The sequence below is a fragment of the Capsicum annuum genome, chromosome 6 (assembly GCF_002878395.1).
Source record: "Capsicum annuum cultivar UCD-10X-F1 chromosome 6, UCD10Xv1.1, whole genome shotgun sequence".
NCBI lineage: Eukaryota > Viridiplantae > Streptophyta > Magnoliopsida > Solanales > Solanaceae > Capsicum > Capsicum annuum.
The window spans coordinates 124,775,612-124,801,889 of NC_061116.1; the positions used below are offsets into that span (position 1 = coordinate 124,775,612).

Here is a 26,278-nt window from a genome sequence, read left to right on the forward strand (position 1 = left end):
ATGATGAGCTCAAATCTTCTCTATCAATGAAGATCTAGCTTCCACAAATGAAAAACACGCCCAGGTGTCGAAATATTAAGCCTAACCTTCTGCAACTATATTAGCCTTTCCCGAATGGTAGAGAATAGTAAAGTCATAATCCATAAGCAACTCAAGCTAATAGTGTTGCCTCATATTAAGATCTCGCAGGGTAAAAAGGTACTGAAGGCTATGATGATCTGCGAAGATCTCACAACGGACTCCATACAAGTAGTGCCTCCCAACTTTAAGAAAAGCACAGCTATGCACAACTTCAAATCATGGGTAGGATAATTCCTCTCATGAGACTTCAATCTTGAGGGGATGCATACACAATCACCTTTCTTTCCTACATCAACACAACCCCAATCCAATACTGAAAGTATCACAAAACACAGTAAAGCCGACTTCCTCTATGAGAAATACTAATATAGGAGCTGAAGTCAATAAATGCTTGAGCTTTTGGAAGCCAAACTCACAAGCATCAGACCACTAGATGAAAATCTTTTTCTGGGTCAACTTAGTCAAAAGAGTTGCAATGAAAGAGAAACCCTCAAAAAAATGCCAATAATAACCTACTAAGACGACTAAACTCCAAATATCGGCGAGCGAAGTAAGTCTAGCCCAATCATAAACCATAACAATCTCAGCTGCATCAACCATAATACCTTTCTTAGTCACCACATGACGGACGAGAGAAATAGACTCCAACAAAAATTTGCACTTAGAGAAATTCACATACAACTTCTTATCCCTTAATCTCTGAAGCACAATCCGCAAATGCTCCTCATGCTCAACCTCACTCTTGGAATAAACCAATATATCATCTATAAATTCAACAACAAAGGAGTCGAGATACAGTTTAAACACCCAGTTCATTAATCCATGAATGCGGTAGGGGCACTAGTCAACCTAAAAGAGATGATCAAGAACTTATAATGATCATATCGATTCTGAAATATTGTCTTCAAAATATGCAAAGCTCTAATCCTCAAATAGTTGTAACCAAACCTTAAATCAATCTTTGAAAACACTGCAACACATTGAAGCTTATCAAATAAATTATCAATATGAGGAAAATGATACTTATTATTAACTGTCACCTTATTCAACTGTGATAATCAATACATATCAGCATAGACCCATCCTTTTTATTCATAAACAAGACAGGCACACTCCAAGGCAAAATACTAGGTTGGATAAACCCTTTATCCAACAACCCCTGCAACTGATCTTTCAATTCCTTTAACTTAGTTGAGGCAATCCTATAAGGCGAAATAGAAATAGGCTTGGTGCCTGACTTAACATCATAATCGAAATCAATACCTTGATCCAAAACCATACCAGGAAACTCTATAGGGACCACATCCATAAACTCACTAACAACTCATACAGAATCCAAGGAATAAGGTGAAACAATAATGATATCACGAATATGATCCAAGTAAGATAAAATCCCTCTCAACCAATTAATGAGATTGAACATAAGATATAATACTTTTAGGTTCCGAATGAAGTGAACCCTTCCAAGATATCCTTTCCACACCAACCAAAGCTTAAGTCACAGCCTTAGTAAACTAATCTAAGACAGCATGATAAGTAGCCAACCAATCCATTCCCAAAATAACATCAAAATTGACCATATCTAATACAAGTAAATCTACCAAAATCTAAAGCTCGACAAAAGTCACAACACAAGATCGGTACACTCGATCCACTACTAAAGAATCACTATCAAGGTTGGTACATGAATAGGTATGGAAATAGGCTCACTAACAGAATCAAAACTCAAAGCAAAATACACAGACACATAAGAGAAAGTCGATCCAAGATCAAATAATACTAATATAGGTCTAAAACTAATGGGAATGATACCTGTAATCACATCATCAGAATTCTCTGCCTCAGGTATGATTGGTATGGCATAACACTATCCACGATTACCAACTGGTTGAGTATCCTTACAACTACCACCACGGGTTCTACCATCTCTACCTCTCGCACCTTTGTTAGAACCCCTACCCCTCACAGATGAAATTAGAGTTGCTCTAAACATACAGCGAGAGTAGTCCTTGGCCAAATGGAAAATCTCATCACAAATATAGCAACCTCTACGACCAATCTCAATAGAAGAAAATACAGATGACCTCAAACGACCACCCTAAACTAAAAACTAGAAGATCCACCATCTGAACTCTATAAAGCTTCCTGTACTAGCCTACTATGGTGTCCACGAGAACCTCTAAAATCTTTACCTTGATAGGTCTGATTACTAAAATCACTAAAATATTGTGGATTCCTAGCATCTCCTTGAGATGCACTACGAATACCCTCTGTCATCTTAATATGATCCTCTATACTCTTGAAAAAAGCCCTAAACACAACCATCTGAGATGTAGCCAACTAAAGAGAAATATCCAACCCTTCACAGACTTTTAAATTTTCATAGACTTAATGGAAGTGCTATCATAGTAATATCTAAATAGGGCATGAAAGCGTGCCTCATACTCAACAACTGTTATGGAGCCCTGCTCCAGATGATCAAACTCATCTCGCATCCGATACCTCAAACTGTAAGGCACAAATATCTCTAGAAAGGCATCAGCAAACTAATCCCATGACAACTTAGATGCATCAATAGGCCTATAATCGACAAACAATCTCCACCAATATCTCATATCATCTCTCAACTAATAGTAGTATAAGCCACACCATCCACATAAAAAGAGTGAAATACAACTCAGAATACAAGGTATGAAAGAACTTTGCACATTAAAAAATAAAATGCAAGGAGTTTCCTAATGATGTCCTATGGCATCTCTAAGATAGATACGGACGTCTACGTACCGATCTGTAAGACATTATTAGACATTCTATTCTTACACCATTGAGACCAATGAAACCTATGTAACACCCTAAAAATGGGTCCCAGAGCGTCACACGGTTCTTAAGGCTATAAATAGCCCCAAGCTAACCCTTTTTGAGCCATTTACTACCCTTAAGCACTTATTTCAAGATAATTAAGACAACTCATCAGAGTATCATCAATCAAGTCTTACTGAAGTATAGATAAATACTGAAAGGTAACAAAATACGAAATATTTGACAACTCTGACCAACTAGTATGGAAAATACAGCCTGACAAGCCTCTACAAATCAACGTATCAATGAGCCATTAGGACAGGCCCTAACTAACTCAAACTCAAGGAGTAAAATAACAACTCATGACAAAAATGAAAATCTGGAGTTCAATGTCCAACCCACGTTGGGGAGAGCTGTCCTATCCTTTCCATTGGAGTAGTACCATAGTCATTAATTCAAACACTAGTGATCACTATATCAGCCTCAGGCTCACATCCTATGGGGGCACGTAGTTCTAGAAAAGTACCACACTTTTCGCTCGGTGTTAAATACTACTCCGGGACATAGCTCAGAAACTTAAAAGACAATCCACCTTAAACAATTCAATAATTCACATTAGGAGCCAATATGCTACCCTTTCATCGTAACTCAATCAAATGTGAATTTCTTTTCTCACTTGGGTTTCAAAACTAACTCTTTCACGACCAAAAAGGTCATATCGTTCTACATCATTTCAAATCATTCAAAACTTAAGATGTTTATAACACATAATTTCTCAAAATAACAATATTCAAATGGGGTTCAAGGACCCTTACATCAACATCACCATAACACTTCTCAAAATTCGTACTTCAGGTCATAAACATAAAAAAATCTCTCTTTAAAATATAAAAATTCATCTTTATATGCAACCACATTAACATTCTCATGAAAAAATCATAAGTCATAAATTCATATATTAAATTCATAGTAATACGTATCAAATCATGTATCTTTGTAAAAGAAAATCAACTTTGGGCACAAGAACGAAAGTGTTCTTGTTGAAAAACCCCACATAACCTAAACCTTAAGCTTTGGATGGACTTTTGACTCCGGAATTCTATTCACGAAAACAATGAGTGCTTCTTGTAGCCCACGGAATGGGGATTCCGAATATCCAAAAATTAATGAAAAGTCACAGTTGATTCTTAAGATACTTGAGTTTTTATGTTGAAACTCTAATGGGATTTCTTGAGAGTTTTGATGAAAATAGACTTGTTTTAGTGTTATTGGGATGTAATCATGTGTTAAAGATGATAGAAGATTCAAAATTTACCATTTTTCCATTAATGAAACGGATGAAAACTGAAAAATTTGGCCTGGCGCGATAGGCAGGGCAGCGCCCTGCTTAGAACCTGGGAGAACCCAGGGCGGCGCCCTACTTTCACCGGGGGAAGGAGTGAGGCAGCGCCCCACTTAGAGGGGGGTGAACCCTGGGCGGCGCGGGCCTAGCGCATTTAACTACTAGAATTGCAACCAAAACACAGCTTTAAGCTCGTCTAAAAATTCTGAAACTTACCCGAGATGTACTACGACCTTGCTCTATCGCAACGCAACAAAAATATCATGAAACATACGTCGGGAAGGTCACGAAATAATTCAACGAAGATTAAGGGTCCAAAATGAAATTAAGTGTGAAAATTCTAAGTTTTAAATTTAATGTGACTCACTTCGGAGGCTTTAACGATGATGAAACTTTATGAGGTATTACAATATTTCCCCCTTGGGAACATTCACTCTCGAAATTCGCTAGATACGTTAAGAATACAAGGGAAACGAAGGGTAAACAGCTGATGCAACTTTCTAAATTTTTCTTTACTTCATTCTACTTTTTGGATACAACAAGGAGTGCATAACTCATGATATAAAAGCTGAACAGTATAAAATAACACCTAAACCGCTGCAATTTTGAATATAAAAGTGATGACTTAGAGAAGAACAGTACCTTCGGCTTGATTTGAGCTTGCAGAAAATAGGGTGGATACTTGGATCGCATATCCGCTTCAGCTTCCCAAGTTGCACCCTCAAAAGATTGATTCCTCCATAACATCTTGACCAAGGGAACTTCTTTGTTCCTTACTCTTCGGACTTAGAAATCAAGGATCTCAATGGGGGTCTCATCAAAGGAAAGACTATTCTGAACTTCAGCGTTCACAGAAGGATCTACTACCACGGAATTGCCAATATGCTTTCTAAGTATAGAAACATAAAACACCGGATAGACAGATAATAATTCTGCAAAAAACTCAACCTTATACGCCACTTTCCCAACATGGATAAGAACTCTGTAGGGGCCAACATAACGGGGACTAAGTTTCCCCTTCTTCCCAAACCTCTTCACCCCTTTCATGGGTGAAGTTTTCAATTACACCGTCATAAAATTCAAATTCAAGGTCTCTCCTCCTCACATCTGCATCTGACTTTTGAAGACTCTGGGATGTTTTCAATCTTTCTCTAATCACTTTGACTTTCTCCATAGCCTCAAATACTGAATCAGGACCAATCACAGCAGTTTCACCTACTTCGAACCAACCTATGGGTGATCCACATTTTCTCTCACACAAAGCCTCAAATGGGGCCATGCTAATGCTAGAATGATAACTATTATTGTAAGAAAACCCTATCAATAATAAATGCTCATCCCAACTACCCTTTAAAGCGAGAGTACATGCTCTCAACATATCCTCTAAAGTCTAGATGGTCCTCTCCGCCTGACCATCTGTTTGTGGATGAAAGGCGAAACTCAAATGCACTTGGGTACCAAGACCCTTCTGAAATTCTCTTCAAAACTGTGAAGTAAACTGAGTAACCCTATCCGAAATGATAGACAAGGGAACTCCATGCAACCTGACTAACTCCCAGATATACAACTTAGCATAGTCTTCTGCTGTATAAGAAGTATGCACAAGCAAGAAGTGCGCAGACTTAGTCAACCTATCAACAATGACCCAAATAGAATCATGATGGCGTCGGGAAGGAGGTAAACCAGTCACAAAATCCATATTTATCTTTTCCCACTTCCAAGTGGGAATACTAAACTCCTGCATCTTGCCACTAAGCCTTTGATGTACTACCTTAACCTGTTCGCACGTCGCACACTTAGCTACAAACACTGTTGTATCTTTCTTCATTCCACTCCACCAATAGATTTCCCGTAAGTAGCGGTACATCTCAGTGGCACCAGGATGAATAGAATATCATACACCGTGCGCTTCAACCATGATTCTCTACCTTAGATTATCCACGTCAGGAACACACAGTCTACCATGCAACCTCAACACACCATCTCCCCCTTGGGAGAAAACCTCTACCTTTTGGCCCTTAACTGGCTCCCTCAGTCTGACAAAACTAGCATTTAAGTCTTGCTTCTCCTTTACTTCCAAAACTAAGGAAGATTCGGAACTACTCTGAACCCCTATACTACCCTTAGCAGAGTTAAACAACCTAAATCCTAGTCTAGCCAGATGATGCACATCACGAGCTAACTCCTTCTTACCTTCTTCAACATATGAAACACTACCCATAGAAAACCTGCTAAGGGCATCTTCCACTATATTGTCCTTCCCTGGATGATACAACATGCTCATGTCATAGTCTTTTAATAGCTCTAACCATCTCCTCTTCCTAAGGTTCAACTCTCTCTGGGTAAATACATACTGTAGACTTTTGTGATCCGTAAACACATCAACATAGACACAATACAAATAGTGTCTCCAAATCTTTAAAGCAAACACTACAGCAGCCAACTCTAAGTCATGGGTTGGGTAATTCTTCTTATGGGGTTTCAACTTCCTAGAAGCATAGGCTATAACCTTACTCCTCTACATCAATACACAACCCAAACCCACGCTAGAAGTATCACAATACACCACAAAGCCATCACTACCATTAGGAAGAGTCAAAACAGGGGTTGATGTGAGTCGAATCTTCAACTCCTGTAAACTCTTCTCACAAGAATTTGACCACAAGAACTTAACTTTCTTTTAAGTCAACCGTGTCATGGGAGACGCAATTGAAGAGAAACTTTCCATAAAACGGTGGTAATTGCCAGCTAGACCCAAGAAACTTCTAATATCAGATGGAGAGATAGGTCTAGGCCAGTTTCTAACAGCTTCTATCTTTTAGGGATCAACTCTAATACCTTTGGAAGAGATAATATAACCCAGAAAAGCAACTGACCTTAACCAAAATTCACACTTGCTGAATTTGGCAAACAATTGAGATGATCTCTAAGGGTTTACAAAATAATTTGAAGATGATTTGCATGGTCATCCTCACTACGGGAGTATTCCAGAATATCGTCTATAAATACTATGAAAAATATATCAAGATATTGTCTGAACACTATATTCATGAGGTCCATGAAAGTTATTGGGGTGTTGGTTAGCCCGAAAGACATAACAAGAAACTCAAAATGACCATAGCGAGTTCAGAAAGATATTTTTGGGATATCACACTCCCTAACTTTGAGTTGATGATAGCCGAATCTAAGGTCTATCTTAGAAAAGTAACTAGCACCTTGTAACTGGTCAAACAAATCATTTATTCTCGAAAGAGGATACTTATTTTTTATAGTAACTTTGTTTACCTGACGATAGTCAATGCACATATGCAAGGAACCATTCTTCTTTCGCACGAATAGGATAGGTCCGCCCCAAGGAGATACGTTGGGCCTTATGAAACCTTTGTCTAATAGTTCTTTGAGTTTCTTCTTTAATTTCTTAAGTTCTATGGGTGCCATATGGTAGAGAGGAATAAAAATAGGCTGAGTATCGAGAAGAAAATCGATCTCGAATTCTATCTCTCTATCAGGAGGTACCCCTGGAAGATCTTCCAAAAAGACATCAGGAAACTCATTAACAATGCTAACAGACTGAATAGGTAGAGTCTCAGACTTAGTGTCTTTGAATCTAACCAAATAATATATGCACCCTTTGGAAATAACCTTTCTAGCTTTGAGATGTGAGATAAAATGACTTTTAGAGGATACTGAATTTCCAGACCATACAAAAACAGACTCACCAGGAAATTGAAACTTGACTACACAGGTACGACAGTCTATGGATGCATAACAAGAGTGAAGCCAGTCCATGCCTAGAATAATATCAAAATCTACCATGTCCAACTCTATCAAATCAGTAAATATGACTCTATGAAGGAATGTAACGGGATACTTTTTATACACTTTCTGGGCAACAATTGATTCACCGACTGGGATAGAAACTAAGATAGGCTCAGGGATATTTTTGGGACTCACTTCAGTGTTCACAGCAATCAAGGGGTTACAAATGAAAAACTGGACCTAGGGTCCAACAATGCATAAATATCAAACTGAAATATACGAAGCATGCCAGTAACAACATCGGGAGAGTCCTCCTGCTCCTGGAGAGATGGTAAACAATAGAATCAGTTCTGGCATTGACCGCTAACAGTGCTCAAAGAAGCGCCCTGAGTTGGGGCTAGGTGAGTTACCGGAGCTAGAGCACTAGCAGTCTGAGTCTGAAGACGGTTATCACGTTTCCCTTGCCTGGTATGCGGGCACTCACGAAGTATGTGACCCAGGTTACCATACCCAAATCAACCTCTCTTCATACCCCAACACTCACTCAGATGGGTCCTACCACACTAAGCACACAGAGGATAATTAGGCCTGCTGCCAGCATTGTGCTGGGACTTGGACATAGATGGCCTACTACTTGTATCCTACCTACCTCTAGGTGCAGGAGTGCTAGCTGACGACGGTGCTGGCACAGATGAATGGCTCTGAAACTGAGGGCGGCCCCCTCCTTGAGATCTAGTCTGGCCATATTCGTGTTGCTCGAAACTAGATCTCTTATTCTCTCTCATCCTATCCCTCTCCTTTATTTTGTCTGCTTTGATCTATTGGGCATGAGTCATCAATATGGAAAGGTTTATCTCACGATTTAGCATAGAAGACCTGCACTCCTTAACAACATATCTCAATACCTCTGTTAAAAATTTACTCCTACTTAACCGGCTATTAGCTACCAGGTCAGGAGCATATTTAGCCAATTGGTGTCAAGTAGTACTCCTTAACAGTCATAGAGCCCTGCTGTAAGTTCATGAACTCCTCTAATTCACCTCTCTTATCTCCAATAGGAAGAACTTATCTAGAATGCATCCTGGAACTCTTGCCAAGTCATAGGAGAAACATCCTCTCTTCTACCCTTCCTCCAGGCAATGACCCAATTATAAGAAATGTGTTTCAACCGATACGATACCAACTCCACACTATCCTCCTCAAAGATATACATCACCTGTGTGATCTTTCTCACTTCCTCTAGATATAGTTGTGGGTCCTCATCTGGCTTGGACCCATAGAATTCTGGCGGATTCATCCACATAAAGTCATAACTCCTCACGGCAGCTGAATCACCTCCTTGTTACGGTGGAGCTGGTGCCGGATTAGCCTAACATTTGTAGTGAAAGCTTAGTCTAGCGCTTGAAAGACTACCCGAAACTCAGCATAGGATACATTTTCATTCAGGGGATCAGCAGGCTGAGGTTGCTGACCCACGTTATTTCTTCGATATTGGCAAGGAGGCATATTCTAAAAGAAGAGAGCACAAATTAATAGCAGAGAGAGAAACCACTGTAAGCACGATGGACTTCTGAAAGAAAGAAATGACCTTTTTCCTAAAACGTCTCATAGCCTCTTGGTCATTGATGTGGCGCGCTACACATCGATGATCAAGACTCTACTTAACACAGCTTGTCAGACTCCCTAGGACTCCTTAAACATTAGGCTCTGATACCAAGTTTGTAACGCCCCAAAAATGGGTCCCGAAACGTCACACGGTGCTTAAGGCTACAAGTAGCCCTATGCTAACCCTTTTTGAGCCATTTACTACCCTTAAGCACTTATTTCAAGATAATTAAGATAACTCATCAGAGTATCATTAATCAAGTCTTACTAAAATATGGATAAACATTGAAAGGTAAATAAATAGAGAATATTCGACAACTCTGACCAACTAGTCTGACAAATCCAGTCTAATAAGCCTCTACTAATCAATGTATCAATGAGCCAGGCCTCAACTGACTTGAACTTAAGAAGCAAAATAATAACTTATGACAAAAACAAAAATCTAGATAACACGTCCTCGGGTTATGAAGACTCACCACTGTAAAAGATGTAGATCAATATGCTCAGAAATCACTGTCAAGTCTGGAACTGAGCACCTGAACCTGCATTATAGGGAAAATGTAGCCCACATACGAATATGTGGGTCAGTACCATGGAATATGTACCGAGTATATGGAGGTGTATGCAATTTCAATAAGCAAATATCATAAGTTTACAAAAGACAATGTATGCTGATATAAATGACTCACTGAGCTCGAATAAAATCATCATAAGTATGAATTAATGATATATGTAAAACAGAACACGTGAGTCATTACAACAAGTCCTTAATTTTCTTTCTTCTCGGTTTCAAGCTTATAGAGAAATAAAGTCTTAAAAATAATTCACATTAGAACATAGTATTTTAATATTTTGGGAATAATAACTTTCTCGTAAATCACAGTGTTTCATATCATACTTACTTATATTAAATAGAATAAGGACACACACCCACACCTTGGGAGATTCTCATAACCGACATAAACCATGTAGCTACATAGAGTCCAATGTCTAACCCACGTTAGTGAGAGTTGTCCTATCCTTTCAATCGGAGTAGGACCTTAGTCATTAATTCAAACATTAGTGATCACTATATCAGCCTCAGGCTCACATCCTACGGGGGCACATAGTTCTAGAAAACTACCACACTTCCCGCTTAGTGCTAAATACTATGCCTAGACTTAGCTTAGAAACTTAAAAGTCAATCCACCTTAAATAATTCAATAATTCACATTGGGAGCCAATATGCTACCTTTTCATCATAACTCAATCAAATGTGGATTTCTTTTCTCACTTGGGTTTCAAAACTAACTCTTTCACGACCAAAAAGGTCAAATTATTCTACATCATTTCAAATCATTCAAAAATCAAGATGTTTATAACACATAATTTCTCAAAATAACAATATTCAAATGGGGTTCAAGGACCCTTACATCAACATCACCATAACACTTCTCAAAATTCATACTTTATGTGATAAACATAACAAAAATTGCTTTAAAATCTAAAAATTCATCTTTATATTCAACCACATCAACATTCTCATGAAAACATCATAGGACATAAATTTATATATTCAAATTCATAGTAATACGTATCAAATCATATATCTTTGTAAAAGAAAATCAACTTTGGGCACATGAACGAAAAAGTGTTCTTGTTGAAAAACCCCACATACCTAAAACCTTAATTTTTGGGTGGACTTTTGACTTCAGAACTCTATTCACGAAAACAATGAGTGCTTCTTATAGACCTTGGAATGGGGATTCCGAATATCCAAAAATTAACGAAAAGTCACGGTTGATTCTTGAGATACTTGAGTTTTTATGTTGAAACCCTAATGGGACTTCTTGAGAGTTCTTGATAAAAATAGACTTGTTTTGGTGTTATTGGGATGTAATCTCGTGTTAAAGATGATAGAGTATTCAAAATTTACCATTTTTCTATTAATAAAACGGATGAAAACTACAAAATTTAGACTGGCGCGATAGGCAAGGCGGAGCCCTGCTTAGACCCTGGGAGAACCCAGGGCTGTGCCCTGCTTTCACCGAGGGGGAGTGAGGCGGCGCCCCACTTAGAGCGGGGGTTAACCCTGGGCGACACGGGCCTAGCGCCTTTAGCTACTGGAATTGCAATCCAAACACAGCCTAAAGCTCATCTAAATATTTCAAAACTTACCCGAGATGTACTACGAATTTGCCCCATTGAAACGCAATAAAAATATCTAGAAACGTACATCGGGAAGGTCATAAAATAATTCAACAAAGATTAAGGGTCCAAAATGAAACTAAGTGTTGAAATATCTTGTTGAAAATTCAAAGTGTTAACTTAATGTGACTCATTTTGGAGGCTTTAACGATGATGAAACTTTACGGGGTATTACAACCTGGTTGCTTTGATACCAATTTGTCACGACCCCAAAATAAGGGTTATGATGGCATTTTTCATAGCGTACCTTGACAAGTAAGTCTATCACCTAAACTAATATGAAAAGAGGAAAAGACAGAAACATTCCAAGGTAAGGCTCCTAAAACGAAGCCAAACCTTATAAGTAATCTTTAACAATGAGGAAATAACTTATTCAAAATACCAATCATGCCCAGAAATAAGTATCAGTCGTGTAAGAACTGCTAATACGAAATAAGTTTCAAATACATAAGAAAAATAACCACAGGGGAACAATATCTGTCTCTAAATACTAATAAAGACATTACTACTATAGAAAGATAGAGTAAACTTTGAATGCATGAATGTCCAACTGCTACCTTGGAAGCTCCAACAATTCCCAAGTCAAGAAAGTTGAGGCGCACTCGAGCTAGGACCTACACCAAAAGGGCACAGTAGGCATGAGTATGGTCTACTTGTACTTAGTAGGTAGCATAGGACAACCAAGAAAAGTGGTAAATAAAGCAAATAAAATATACACTAAGGACACATCACCTGCAATCGAAAAATGTCCCACAATGGTAGCTTACACTGCTTGAACTAATAGTTCTAGTAAATCACATACACACTAATATAGAACACGATTATACAATATATCACATATAAGTAGAACAAGGGGAACATGCATATACAAGATCATCAAATCCAAGTAAAAGAAGATAAGACAATTACATAGGTGGCAAGTTAATACAACAATACAACACAATATAAACACAATAAACCAAGTTCTATGTATATGATGATGATGATGTATGAGTTCGTCGTACAACCTCTGGGATCATCGCATATTCCCTGTATACACCTATGGAGCTTAAAGTTCCCGACGAAGGACCCATGGGTGTTCGTCAACCCATATATATTTCATATATCTTATATCTCCTATCCAGTAATCCCTCAAAGGGTTTTATAACATATCACAATATATCCTCCCCAGACATCCCTTAGGGAGGGTTTTAAAAAGGTGTTTCCAGTATTTCTCAGATTTTGCTGCGATGGTACCAAAGTTTTATGAATGATTATGATATGAGAATGTAATGCTCAAGACCAATCACAATAAGTATTTTCACAACCAACTACATGATATATTTCCACAATCAATCACATGATATATTTTTAAATCAACTGTAATGATATATTCCACAACCATGTGAGCCAATATCCACTCATTATTTTAGTTTTATCCACGAATTTTCACATGTTTCATATGCCAATAAAGTATGAATATAATAAAAATACACCAATGGTACCATATTAAGTATCTTAAAAATACAATACAATTATTCACATGTATTCAAGACTATCAATATCACATAGGACCCCACACGGTTACACATATCACATAATAACTTAATTTTGATAATTATATCACATATAGTTCCCCACAACGGCACAACAAATAAATAGCCATTTTTCATGATTAGTTCCCACCCTTAACATTCATTTTGTATCATTACTTACTACTCATCCTAGTCTGAAAGACTTAAGCCATAAACCATCTTAAAAGACAAAATCGATCTGTTACACTTCAAACCAACAATCTTACTCACGAACAATGTCGAACTCCACTAAAAATATCAAATATAAAATTTTTGCGTCAAAATAAAATCAACAACACCCATATTAACTACTTTTTATTCTAGGTCAAATCGAACCCCCGAACGGGTTTAAATCAAAGGGCAAAATTAGAACTTTACTTCAAAAATATGTTCCCAATTTTTTTAGGAATCTACAGCTGAAAACCCAAGTTAAATTGATTCAAAAATGAGGTCAAATCAAAGAAAAACCATTTTTGTGTTTTACTAGGTAAAATCTATGAAATTCAGGTTAGAATCAAGAATCGAGGTTGTTTTGAAGGTTAAATTGATGAAAACTAGTAATAAGTTAAAAACTTTATTCAAGTGAAAAGAAGTGAAATTGGGGTTTAAAATTAAGCCCTAAAATATTTGATATTCTGAGAAATTAATCAAGAAATTACCAAGAAAAGGGTGAATTCTTACCCTACCATAATCAAATCAAGAAATAGGCGTTAATATAGCTTCCCAAACTCTCACAAACTTTATTTTTAAGCTCCCACACTATTTTAGGGTTTATCTCTCAAGAAGCAAGATGAAAATGAGCAAAATGGGCCAAAAAGAGGTGAAAATCTGTTGTTTAAAGCAGATTTTTCTGTAATATCAGTTTTTTTTAGTCGATCAGACTTCGACGGGGTGTCCGAGATTTGTTTAAAGTCCAATACATGCAAGGAAACTATGAAAACATACTAAACTCGACATTATAGATGTGATGAAAATATCATATTTTCAAAAAAAAATATCATTTTTCACAAAGTTGACCCTGAAACTCGAAATCGCAATTTTTAGAGCCGATGGTAGAAATGAGATTTAAAAGCCATAAAATCATACCAAATTTTCTAACACCCTAAAATTAATATTACCAATCTACTGTAAAAGTCATATTTTCCATGTGAGGTTGTTTCGATTAAATGTGGGTCCTACACTCATATTTTCAATTTTTCAACATTCCGACCAATAGGTCAAAATGAGCTTGGGTGCATCGAAACTCAAACCAAAGGTATACCTAGACTAAAATTGATATTCTGGAGATTCTAGTAAATCTGTTCGGTGATCCATCACACAGATCAAAATATATCCTCATAAATCTAAAATAAGGCCCTCGAAGCCATCAAAAACCACAATATTACATAAATGATACCAAAATGCATTGGAAATCATGCCAATCACTCCCACACCCAAGAAATACCACAATGCAACTACAAAGAAATGTAAATAGTCAAATCACACAAAATCGCAAATTCTACATATTTCATCAAATTTTTAGGTCGTTACAAAAAAAACTTCGATTCTTGATTTTAATCCAAATTTCAAAGATTTTACCCGATAAAATTTAAAAATAGTTTTTCTTCAATTTAAATCTCGATTTGACTTGGATTTTGAACTATAGATTTCCAAAAATTATGGGGAACATACTTTAAAGTAAGGTTTGAATTTTTCCTTCTTTTATGGAAACTCGTTCCTGGGGTTCAATTTGACCTCGAATCAAAAGTAGTCAATATGGGTGTCGTTGATTTTGATTTGATGCATACATTCCATAATTTATATTATTAGTGGAGTTTAAAATTATTTGTGAAAATTAAGGTCAGGGATTTGAAGTGTAGCGAACTGGTTTCTGCTTTTGATGTAGGTTATGGCTTAACTCTTTCAGACTGGGCAAGATAGTAAATGATGATACAAAATGCATATTAAGAGTAGGAAGTAATCATGAAAAGTGTCTATCTCTGTGTTGTGCTCGTGTGGGTCCTATATGCATGTTAAGAGTAGGAAGTAATCATGAAAAGTGTGTATCTATGATGTTGATAGCCTTGAATACATGTGACTAATTGTATTGTTTAATATGCTTAATGGTACCATTGTTGTATTTGTGATTATATGCATAATTTATTAGCATATTGTACATGTGGAAATTCATGAATGAAACAGAGATAATGAATGAATATTGGCTCACGTAGTTGTGGAAATATATCATTGTAGTTGGTTGTTGAAATATATAATGTGGTTGGTATTAGAAATACTCATTATGATTGGTTGATCATTACATCTTCATATCATAGTCATTCATGAAACATTAGTACCACTGCAGCAACATCTGAGAAACACTAGTACCACTGCAGCAACATCTGAGAAACACTAGAAACACCTGATAACACATTTCTGAGGGATGTGTCGGAAAGAAGATATGATATCTTTGGATTGTATACAGGTTGATGAACACCCCATGGGTCCTACATTGGGAGGATTGCCTTTCTAGGTGTATACGGGGACTGTACAATGATCTCGATGATTGTGCAATAACCTCATACATCATCATCATCATCATCATCATCATTATCATATACATTGTACTTACTTTATTGTGTTTATATTCTATTGTTTTGCCATATTGACTTGCCATTTATGTAATTGTCTTATTTTCTTTTACTTGTATTTGATGATCTTGTATATGCACGCTCTCCCTTGTTCTTCTTATATTTGATATAATTCATACTTCTGTTCTATCTGGCTGTGATATTGTAATATATGTGATATATTAGAACTGTTAGTGCAAGCGGTGTGGGATATCGTTGTAGGACAATTTCTGATTGCTGTTGATATGCCCTTAGAGTATATTTTGTATGCTTTATTTACTATTTTTCTTAGTCGGACTATGATCCCTATTGAGTACAAGTAGACTGTACTCATGTCTACTGTGCCCTTTCGATGCAAGTCCAAGCCCAAGTGCGCTTCAACTTGCTTGACTCGGGATATTGTTGTAACTTCCAAGGTAGAGGTTAAACATTCATGCATCTAGAGTTCACCTTTATCTTTCTGTACTAGTTTTATCTTTATTAGTGTTCTGAGATAGCTAGTTTTCTATATGGTTATTTTTCTGATGCATTTGACTCCGGGAATGTATTAGTAGTTCTTATACTGTTGACACCAGGTTTTAGGAGTTATGGTTGCATGTGTTTATTTTACTTTTCTCGCTATTATTATATCTATCTGGTTCGACTTCATTTTAAAAGCCTTATCTTGGTAGCATTTCTATCTTTTCCCCGCGTGTATCAGATTGGGTGAAAGACTTACTTGTCAAGGTTCTCCGCTACAAGTGCCATCATGACCTATCGATTTTTAGGTCGTGATAATATAATAAAAAAGGATAGTCAAGCCTAAAATTAAGACAAGTATCACCATAAGAACTACCTATTTGGATTCTTACAACCAAAAGTTATCATTTCATAAAAAAAGTTATGTTGTTTATTATTTAAATGTTTAATAATATTTCATATTACATATCTATATATATAATACTAGATGGCTCGAGCCTGTCCTGTGGCCGGGCCATGCTCACATTGTTTGTTCTATCAGTAGACATCATATATCTTTGAAAAAAATCAAGATTCAACACCATGGAAGCATGTTGTAAAGAATACTCAAAACTGAAAATTTGGAAGTAGATTGACATTTTCAACAATCTAAATGAACAGCCAGTTGCTTTTAATATTTGCATAACAATTACCATAGAACTGAATTCTAAGGAAAATAAAAGACCAATAGATTTGAATAAGAACTGCTAACCAGAAAAAATATTAGAAACAAAGGAACCATGAATGGAAGCATGTACTACTTGAATGATTGATTGGCTGACTCAAGTTGTTCAACACCTCAACCGAACCTCTAACACCAGAAATCATCAAGTTGGTCACTGTAGCAACTATACCATCTTGACATATGATATGAAAGCATTAGGTAGTTAAAGATGGAAAAAGTGACTTCAAAACAAGTATGGAAACTCAGCGTGTCCAACTATCAATGCTAAGTGGACTGGAATGAAGATACTTGATCATGAAGTTAACTCAACTAAAGAAACTAAGAACCTTTCTTTTACAAGCGCTCTTGAAAATCCATTGTTATTTTGCCCATAGAGTTACTGCCCCCAGATGATGTTAGACCTTGAATTGAGATGTATAACAAAATCAAATTGAAAATAATCATGGTAATTGGACGAAAATACCAAAGAACAAAATACAAAAAAAAAAAGAAGACAATTATGCATAAAAAGAAAAGCAATGGGTAGGTTCTTTGCAAATAGTTTACACACTGATGTAGACTACAGAGATAACTCATACAACATATTAAAGTGCCAAAGATTTTATGTTCTCATATTTTGGTGTTTTTCCAATATGCTTCCATCTATTTGAGAAGAATTAGCTACCTGTTATATTTAGGAGTATTCCCTTGTAGAAAGTCATATTTTCAGAAATATGAAATTCAAAAGAAAGTTTCTTTAATACCAACTACTACGCCTCTGTCTCAAATAAATTGGGGTCAACTTATATGAATCCCTACTTCTTTATTTGTATTATGAGGATTTGTCATGAATTTGCAAGCCTTACACGGACTTTCAACCTATGGGCTACCACAACCCTCCTTTATACGTGTATGGGACCAACAATGTAAGCAAGCTCACACAAGTGAAGTTCTAACCACAGATAAAATTACATAAAACATCTCAATTAAAAAGAAAGAAAAAAGTACTGGACAAGATACATTTTTCTCTATTACTCCTAATTACCCAAATCATAATCGCATTAGTTAAATTCATCAATATGCCAAGCAATGGCTTACCTGGTGCATCACAAGAGAAATTAATATAATTTTCACAAGGGGAGAAACATGCTCTAATAGAACTCGCCATTAAATCTTGCCACCAACATAGTGGGGTGAACAAACAAATTAAAACCAAAAATGTATAGTATTAAAAAACATCCCTAAAAATATTAAAAACCACTCAAATAAAAGAAACAAATACTCAAAATATTTATCTTTATTTTGCTTTTATACAATCTAATATATGTACTTCTTGGATTAATAATAGTTGTAGTATAACTTTAAACAAGCATAAACATTTCACACATCACACAGCCATATGCACAAACTTCATTGTTTTACCAAACTTACCACTACCGTTAACCCTCCATTAACCTGCAAGTTCTTTCATTCAAATACTACCTCTTTTAACCAATAACCAATCAGTGAAAACTCACCTCAAAATCTTCAAGAACAACTCAAAAACCTATAAAATCTCCTCCAACAACACCACGCAGAAACTACAAAGAAAGTATTGCATATCCTTATTCAACAAAACTCAGTTTCACAGCTTTGTACTCTCTTAGAAGATTCTCCTGCAAAGCCTATTTTTTAGATTTGTTATTTTCAGTGTATTTGGAGTCCAAAATGCTAAAACAAGCTCAAGAATTATATTTTATATTCAGGGGTGATGAATAGTTTGTGTATTTATCATGTTTGAAGAAATCCACATGCACTCCATATAGATAATGCCTCCAAATCTTTAAGGCAAAAACTACGGCTGCTAACTCGAGATCATGGGTAGGATAATTCTTCTTATGGTGTTTAAGCTATTCGGAGGCATAGCCTATGACCTTACCATACTGCATGAGGACACAACTTAGACCTACCCTAGATGGATCACAATACATGACAAACACATCTAAAACATCTGGAAGAGTCAAAACTATGGCTGAGGTGAGTCGAGTCTTCAACTCCTGAAAACTCTTCTCACATGAATCTGACCACTGAAACTAAACTTTCTTCTGATTCAATCTATACATAAGGGCCACAATGGAAGAAAACCTTTTAACAAACCATCTGTAATAGCCAGCCAAACCTAAGGAACTCTTGATATCAGATGGAGAAATGGGTCTAGTCCAATTTCTTACTGCTTTGGTCTTTTGAGGATCAACTTAATGCCATCACCAGAAATTATATGACCAAGGAATACTACTGACCTTAGCCCAAATTCGCACTTACTAGATTTGGCAAACAACTGATTATTTTTTAGAGTCTGCAACACTATTTTGAGATGGTCTGCATGATCATGCTCATTGCGAGAATAGACAAGGATGTTATCTATGAAGACTATGATGAACATATCTAAGTACTACTTGAACACATGTTTTATCAAGTCCATGAAGTCTGCTAGAGCATTGGTAAGACCAAAGGACATGACTAAGAATTTGAAGTAACCATACCGAGTTAGAAAAGCTATCTTTAGAATATCGCATTCTCTGACTTTGAGCTGATGATAGCCTGATCTGAGGTCTATATTGGAGAAGTAACTGGCACCCTCCAGTTGGTCAAACAAGTCATCGATTCTATGAAGAGGATACTTGTTCTTGATTGTGACTTTATTGAGTTGACAGTAGTCTATACGCATTCTGAGAGACCCGTCTTTCTTGCAAATAAATAAAACTGGTACACCCCATGGGGAAACACTGGGTCTAATGAATCCCTTATCTAAGAGATCCTTTAACTATTTTTTAGTTCTTTGAGTTTTGTTGGTGCCATTGTGTATGGCGAAATAGATATGGGCCGAGTATTTGGAAGATGATCAATGTCGAAGTCTATTTTCTTTTTGGGAGGAATTCCTGGATGATCTTTGGGAAAGACATCAGAATATTCACTCACAACAGGGACTAATTCAAGACTGGGAGTTTCAGAGCTAGTGTCCTTAACTCAAACAAGATGATAGATACACCCCTTAGATATCATTTTTCGTGCCCACAGGTAGGAAACAAGATGACCTCTGAAAGCTGAAGTACTACCCTTCCACTCTAAGATGTGTTTATTCAGAAACTGAAACTAGACAATTCTATTTCTGCAATCGACTGCGGCATAATAGGAATAGAGACAATCAATGCCAAGAATGACATCAAAATTAGTCATCTTTAATTTAACTAAATCTGCTGGAGTGAATTTCTGAGAAACCATAATCGGTCAGTTCCTGTAGACAAGTTGGTCTATGATGGTTTTACCCACTAGGATATATAATGAGAAGGGCTCTGTAAGAATTTAGAGACTAATTCTGAGATCGGCTGCTATATAGGGAGTAACAAAAGATAAGGAAGCTCATAGATCTAGCAAAGAATAAACATGTATATGAAGATTTATAACATACCAGTAACCATATCAGGAGAATTTTCCTGATCCTGTCGAGACTAGAGAGCTTATAGTCTGTTTGGGCATTGCCCACTAGTAGCACTGGAGGCGACACCCTGCTGATTTAAAAGACCAAACTGAGCTGAGGAATGGTTATGCTAACCCTGAGGACTTGGCTGAGGACAATCTCTGACTCTGTTACCTGGCTTGCCACATTCGAAATAAACATCACTGCCAACTCTGTAAGTACCCTTATGGTTCTTACCACAAGTCTGACGAAGGGGATAGGTTAAGGCACTGCTAACACTGCCCTAAGACTTAAAGCCTGGCGCTCTATCTCTATTGTCGTCTCTGAATTTTGGCACTGGGGTACTAGCTGAATAAGGTTCTTGGACTGATGACTTTGGTAGGAATTGAGAACTGTTACCACCCTCTAACTTAGGCTGAGCAAAGTTGAAACTACCTATCCTTGCTCTCTTATTTTGCTTCTCTATCTGCTTAACCTCTGCTCTTTTATCTACTGAGCATGGGTTATAAGTCTAGCTATGTTCATGTCACTATTAAACATTGCGGTCTTGCACTCATTGACCATACTATCATTCACCCCAGAGACAAACTTACTCATCTTAGACCTACTATCTGCAACTACATAAGGGGCATATCTATCTAATTAAGTAAACTTAAGAGAATACTCTTTCACCGTCATATTACCCTGCCTGTGATTGATAAATTCTAACACCTTAGCTTCCCTCAACTCTAGAGGAAAGAACCTATCAAGAAAAGCATTGGCAAGTTCCTCCCACACTACTAACCCTGCATCATCTACCCTCTCTAACTTCCACTGCTTGAACTAAGTGTGAGCCACATCATGCAACTGATATGTAGCTAGCTCAGCACTCTAACTAGGAGTTACCCCCATGATATTTATGACCTTCTGCGCTTGATCTAGGAATTTTTTAGGGTCTTCATCTTACTTAGACCCTGTGAAAGATGAAGGATTCATTCGGATGAAGTCCCGAATTCTAGCTGCAGCAGAGTTGGCCACTAGGTTAGCCGGAACAAAAGCTGGACATTTATTCTGAGCAGCAACTGAATTAGCAAGAGTAGTGAATGCAGCTCTAAATTCTGCCATGAGAAACGTGCTTGTCCAAAAGATCTGCCTGGAAAAGCTGAGGGACTGACTGATTTCTAGTTTTCTTCTTAGGAGGCATTTTCTGTAAATGGAATAGAAAAAGAATTAGACTGAGAGTTTAAGTTTGAGCTTAGGCTCACTGGCATGACATGAATACTTAAAGAATGAAAACTATTCCTAAAATATCTCATAGCCTCCTATACATAAGTGTGACATGCAACACACCCATCCACAAGACTCTACTAGATGCAGATTTTAGACTTCCTAGGAACTATTGAAACCTGGCTCTAATACCAAGTTTATAACACCCCGATTCTCTGAAATCGAAAAGCCACACATTACCCATGACCCCAAAGGACCACAAGCTAACCCGTAACTGATATCTACAACTGAGCCTCTATAACATACTGTAAAATATGTGGAAACATGCATTGTAAGGCCATAAGGTTCAAAACTAAACAGAACTAATAAAATAATGTCTGAATATGGTATAACAATACCAAAACTGAAATAAACTGTAGTCTGAAAACATCTAGTATGAATCTAGTCTGAAAGCCTCTAATATCTGAATAGTCTGAATAAAGAGTTAATTGGACATGTCCCTAACTAACTCCGTCTACTAAACTAATAAAATAATAAAATAATAATATCCTCGCATGATGAGGACTCACCAATGATTGTGAGTATTGATACTAGAATACTACTGCTGCTCTGGAGCTGGGACTTGTGCTTCTAAACCTATGGCATAATAAAACACCATAGCATAAATGCATCAGTATGACTAAATGTACTAAGTATGCAAGTGAGGTAGGCTAAATGCATGGGGTCATATGCTTGAACAATACTATCCGACGGACCAATATGAATGTGAGAGTACATGCATGAAATACATAACTGTAGCTAAATTCATGGTAATATTGTACTGACTACTGAGACTAAATAATGATAACATGAGTTATTGATATCTGGTATAACTCATTCTAAGTGACTGTATATGACAGTCTAGATTCTGATGGAACTAGCTAAGTTCCATACTGTACTGAGTGACTGTATCTGACAGTCCTGAGTTCTATAGAACTATCTGAGTTCTATTACTAAGACTTAGACTGTAATTGTGGGAGAATTTATCTAACCGACATGGCCTGAATGAGCTATTATAGCTGAGTTGGGTCCAATCTATAACCCCAATTTAAAGGATGTCAATATCGTGCCAGGGTAAGGACAGCTATGAGAAATCCCTCATCTAGCAAGTACTCTAATGATAATGGTGAGAACCCTCAGCTATCAGGTTAATCCACTTCATCTACCCTTACCTAGCAGTTTATGACGTCTTAACCTACGCTGGCTACGCAGTTCTTGAATACAAAGATTGCTTCTAAGAATCACACCCTTAACTAGTACGTAAGTTCCCATCCCTAGGTTTGCTCAGTGCTAAATCCTACTCCCATTTGAATAGACACTAAACCACGATTACTAAACTGAATTGGACTGAGTTTACTTAATTTTCGTTGACTGACGAAACTACTGAGATTGCTGAATTACTAAGATTACTGAGTACTGAGTAGGACTAAACTGATATTGAGTTTTATTGAGTCATGAGACTGAACGAATTCTACTGAACATGGATTAACTGAGATTATCTTGAAAACATGACACATGCTCTAGGCACACAGCTAAGTTTTTAGGTATTAAATACCCCCAGGACTCGATAGCATGGAAAATTAAATCATGGCACAAGATTGAAAGCTCATCAATGACTAAATACACATAATTCCTTTACTAAGGCATTCCATCAAACACTTTGCATGCATTAACTTGTACATGGATAGGGATTTCATATTATCATACTATAATGGTACTAGGTTCTTTACATAAGCATTTTATTACACACATGGGGAGCATACTTTGGTTATACAACCACCAACACATCTAATTATCATGGATAAATCAATTAACATAAAAGTTGAAAGGTTTATCATGAACATCATTTAAATCATCACATACTAGAATCAATTCTTGAAACTTATAATCCAAAACGTGGGTCAACACCCAAAAACAACATGAACATGGATATTAATTCAAGAAAATCATGAGAATTCATAAAAGGAATGCAATCTTTGTATATTGAAAAGGGTTCTTAGACTCCATGGGCGAAAGGGGCCCATATATGAACACTTTGCATACCAGGGATAATAATCCTTGGAGGTTCTTGGAGAATTTCTAGAGTTGTTCTTGATTCTCTTGAATTTCTTGAAGAAGGATTTAAAATCTAGTTCTTGATTAAGAGAAACCCTAATTCGATGTTATAAAAGAGTAATAAGGTTATGAGCTCTGGCTGGATATAACTAGGTATTTAAAATGTGGCAAAAATACTAAATACCCCTTTTTAAAACGGCTTTAAATTCACTGAACTTAAAATACGATGATATGGGTGACGTTCCATCACTAGTCCAATGGTCCATCGGTCCTAACCATCGCACTAAACTAGAAGAGGTGTTCACTTCCTTGACGGCGATGGCTAGCTCGACGGTCCGTCGCTAGCTCTACGGTTTGTCGGTCCTGACCATCTCTCTTGGGAAGAATACTGGTCCACTGCCTCAGTAGCGACAGTTAGAGCGATGATCCATCGCCTATGCGATGGTCCGTCAGTCTGCCCTGACGCTCCTGGGCATCTCAAACAGCTTCTATAAAATAACCATAACTTTTTACCCTAACATTGGATTTTGATGAAATTGGTATCGTTGGAAAGCTAATTCAATTTCCATGTGACAAAAAAGTGAAATCTTAAAGATACTAGATGGGATAAAATTTATTCATCTTTGAAGCAATCTAGGGCCGAATTTTAAGCTAGGAAAAATATGGGGTATTACAATGAGTAGAGCAAGGTCCCATAGTATATCTGACTTTAAACATGCATATGTGATATTGAACAAGATGAGGGGAATCAATAATATATGTCTGAGGCACTTAAGTTCTGTGCAGCAGTAATCAACTAAAAGACTTGTTTGTTCTAATACTTAGATTCTCTGTCTCAATTCACATCCCATCCAGCCAGAACAACTATGAACTTATGGTGTGAGGAAATTTATGTATTCTTGGTATAAATTCTGTATGGGGCTTGAAAGTGAACAGAAAATAATATCTAGTTAGAATTACTTGGAGAATAAAATTCTTAAACATTACCTGGCTTGTATTGCACATATGAAGTAGGATGGCCTTACAGAATCAAAATTGTAGTGCCAAGCATTTCTCATTCCTAGTGCCCATATTTCGGGCTGCAGCTCTTTATCTTCAATATAAGGATTATCCTTTGGAATGTTGCAGTTTCCTCATAAACCAAGCTTGGTTATCTCTGCATCACCTAAGACACCAACACATAAACCAAGGGGCAAGTCAACTGAATAAAATATGCTTTATTTCCATCCTAAAATGTGTCACTCTCAAACAAATTGACACTACGGAGATCAACAAACAAAGTTTTTGGCAAGAAAATAAGAAATAAAATTTTTCTCATAATCTTTCCATGCAACGACTTCTTGTTTTAGGAAAAATTGTAAGGATCTCCGGAACCCCCACCATCTCTCATCATGAAATACAAATATCAATCACTAGGTCGGAAAAGAATCTGACCACCATGATGACCAGTAAAAGGAATGCCCATGGTGAATATTCTGCTAACTTCTTTCGGACTAGCAGCTTTTGCCTGGAAAAGATCAAATTATTCATGATCATTCAGGATCAAATAATAATGGGAAAACAATTAACTCCATAGACTGAAAATTACCTCTGAAGGCTGAGATGTTGTACCATTGGCAGTAAATTCTGCTATAACTATTTGAAATTAGAATGGTCGGGTACCACTATAATTAGGTATTTTTGATGGATCACAATCCACATCCGAGTTACAAGAGCATCTTCGTGCACATCCGGCCCACGATTTCTTATCGCAATTAAAGAAAGAAAATAAATGACTATTTTGTAAGAACTTTGGATGAAATGCAATCCCCATCATACATAATTGAGTGTCAAAATGAACTTTATCAGTTAGATCCAAAAAAGGATTAGACTCATCAAGCTCTAAGAAAATAAAAATTATCAATCCAAAATCCTAGTACCAAGATAACACAAATTTAAATGTATAATACTTGTAAATCGCAGTTTGAAATTTGAAGTTGTAAAGCATTGTCAGGTATTGATTTTGAAAGAAAAAGATAGAGCAAGAGGGATTGAGAAGAAAGATCAAAAGTACTTTGAACGAAAAAGATAGAGGAAGAGGGATTGAGAAGAAAGATCAAAAGTCAGATAATAAAAAGGAAGATGACTCAGGCATTCTAAATACTTCAAAACGATGCACAAAAAAATATCTTGATGCAAAATTACAGTATTAGCCCTAGTCGTTCTTAACTGGCATTTCTACCATTCATCATTGAGGAGTAATTTACTGAAATAGCCTTACATATAAGACAAAATAATAGTACACCTTTGTTCATTTATATTAGTGAGTAATAAAGAAGGATAGTCTAGCATAAAATTTAGATACTTGTCATCTTGAGAACTACCTATTTGAATTTTACAACAAAAAACTATCATTACATAACAAAGAGTTATTTTATTGACAATTGA

General features: G+C 36.7%; 1 long non-coding RNA gene across 6 annotated transcripts; it reads right to left on the reverse strand.

Annotated features, from left to right (window-relative positions):
• Positions 1-12,340: 12,340 nt before the first annotated feature.
• LOC107873167 lies at positions 12,341-25,966 on the reverse strand. Of its 6 annotated transcripts, none has more exons than XR_001675151.2 (5): positions 25,440-25,966; positions 25,286-25,358; positions 24,839-25,016; positions 17,143-17,516; positions 12,341-12,387 (listed from the first exon to the last, which is right to left on the reverse strand). It is a non-coding gene; the product is annotated as an uncharacterized LOC107873167 (long non-coding RNA). The 6 variants fall into 6 exon arrangements; XR_007057158.1 differs by lacking the exon at positions 12,341-12,387 and adding an exon at positions 22,327-22,393 and having other exon boundaries at positions 17,001-21,737; XR_001675150.2 differs by lacking the exon at positions 12,341-12,387 and having other exon boundaries at positions 17,001-17,516.
• Positions 25,967-26,278: the final 312 nt, after the last annotated feature.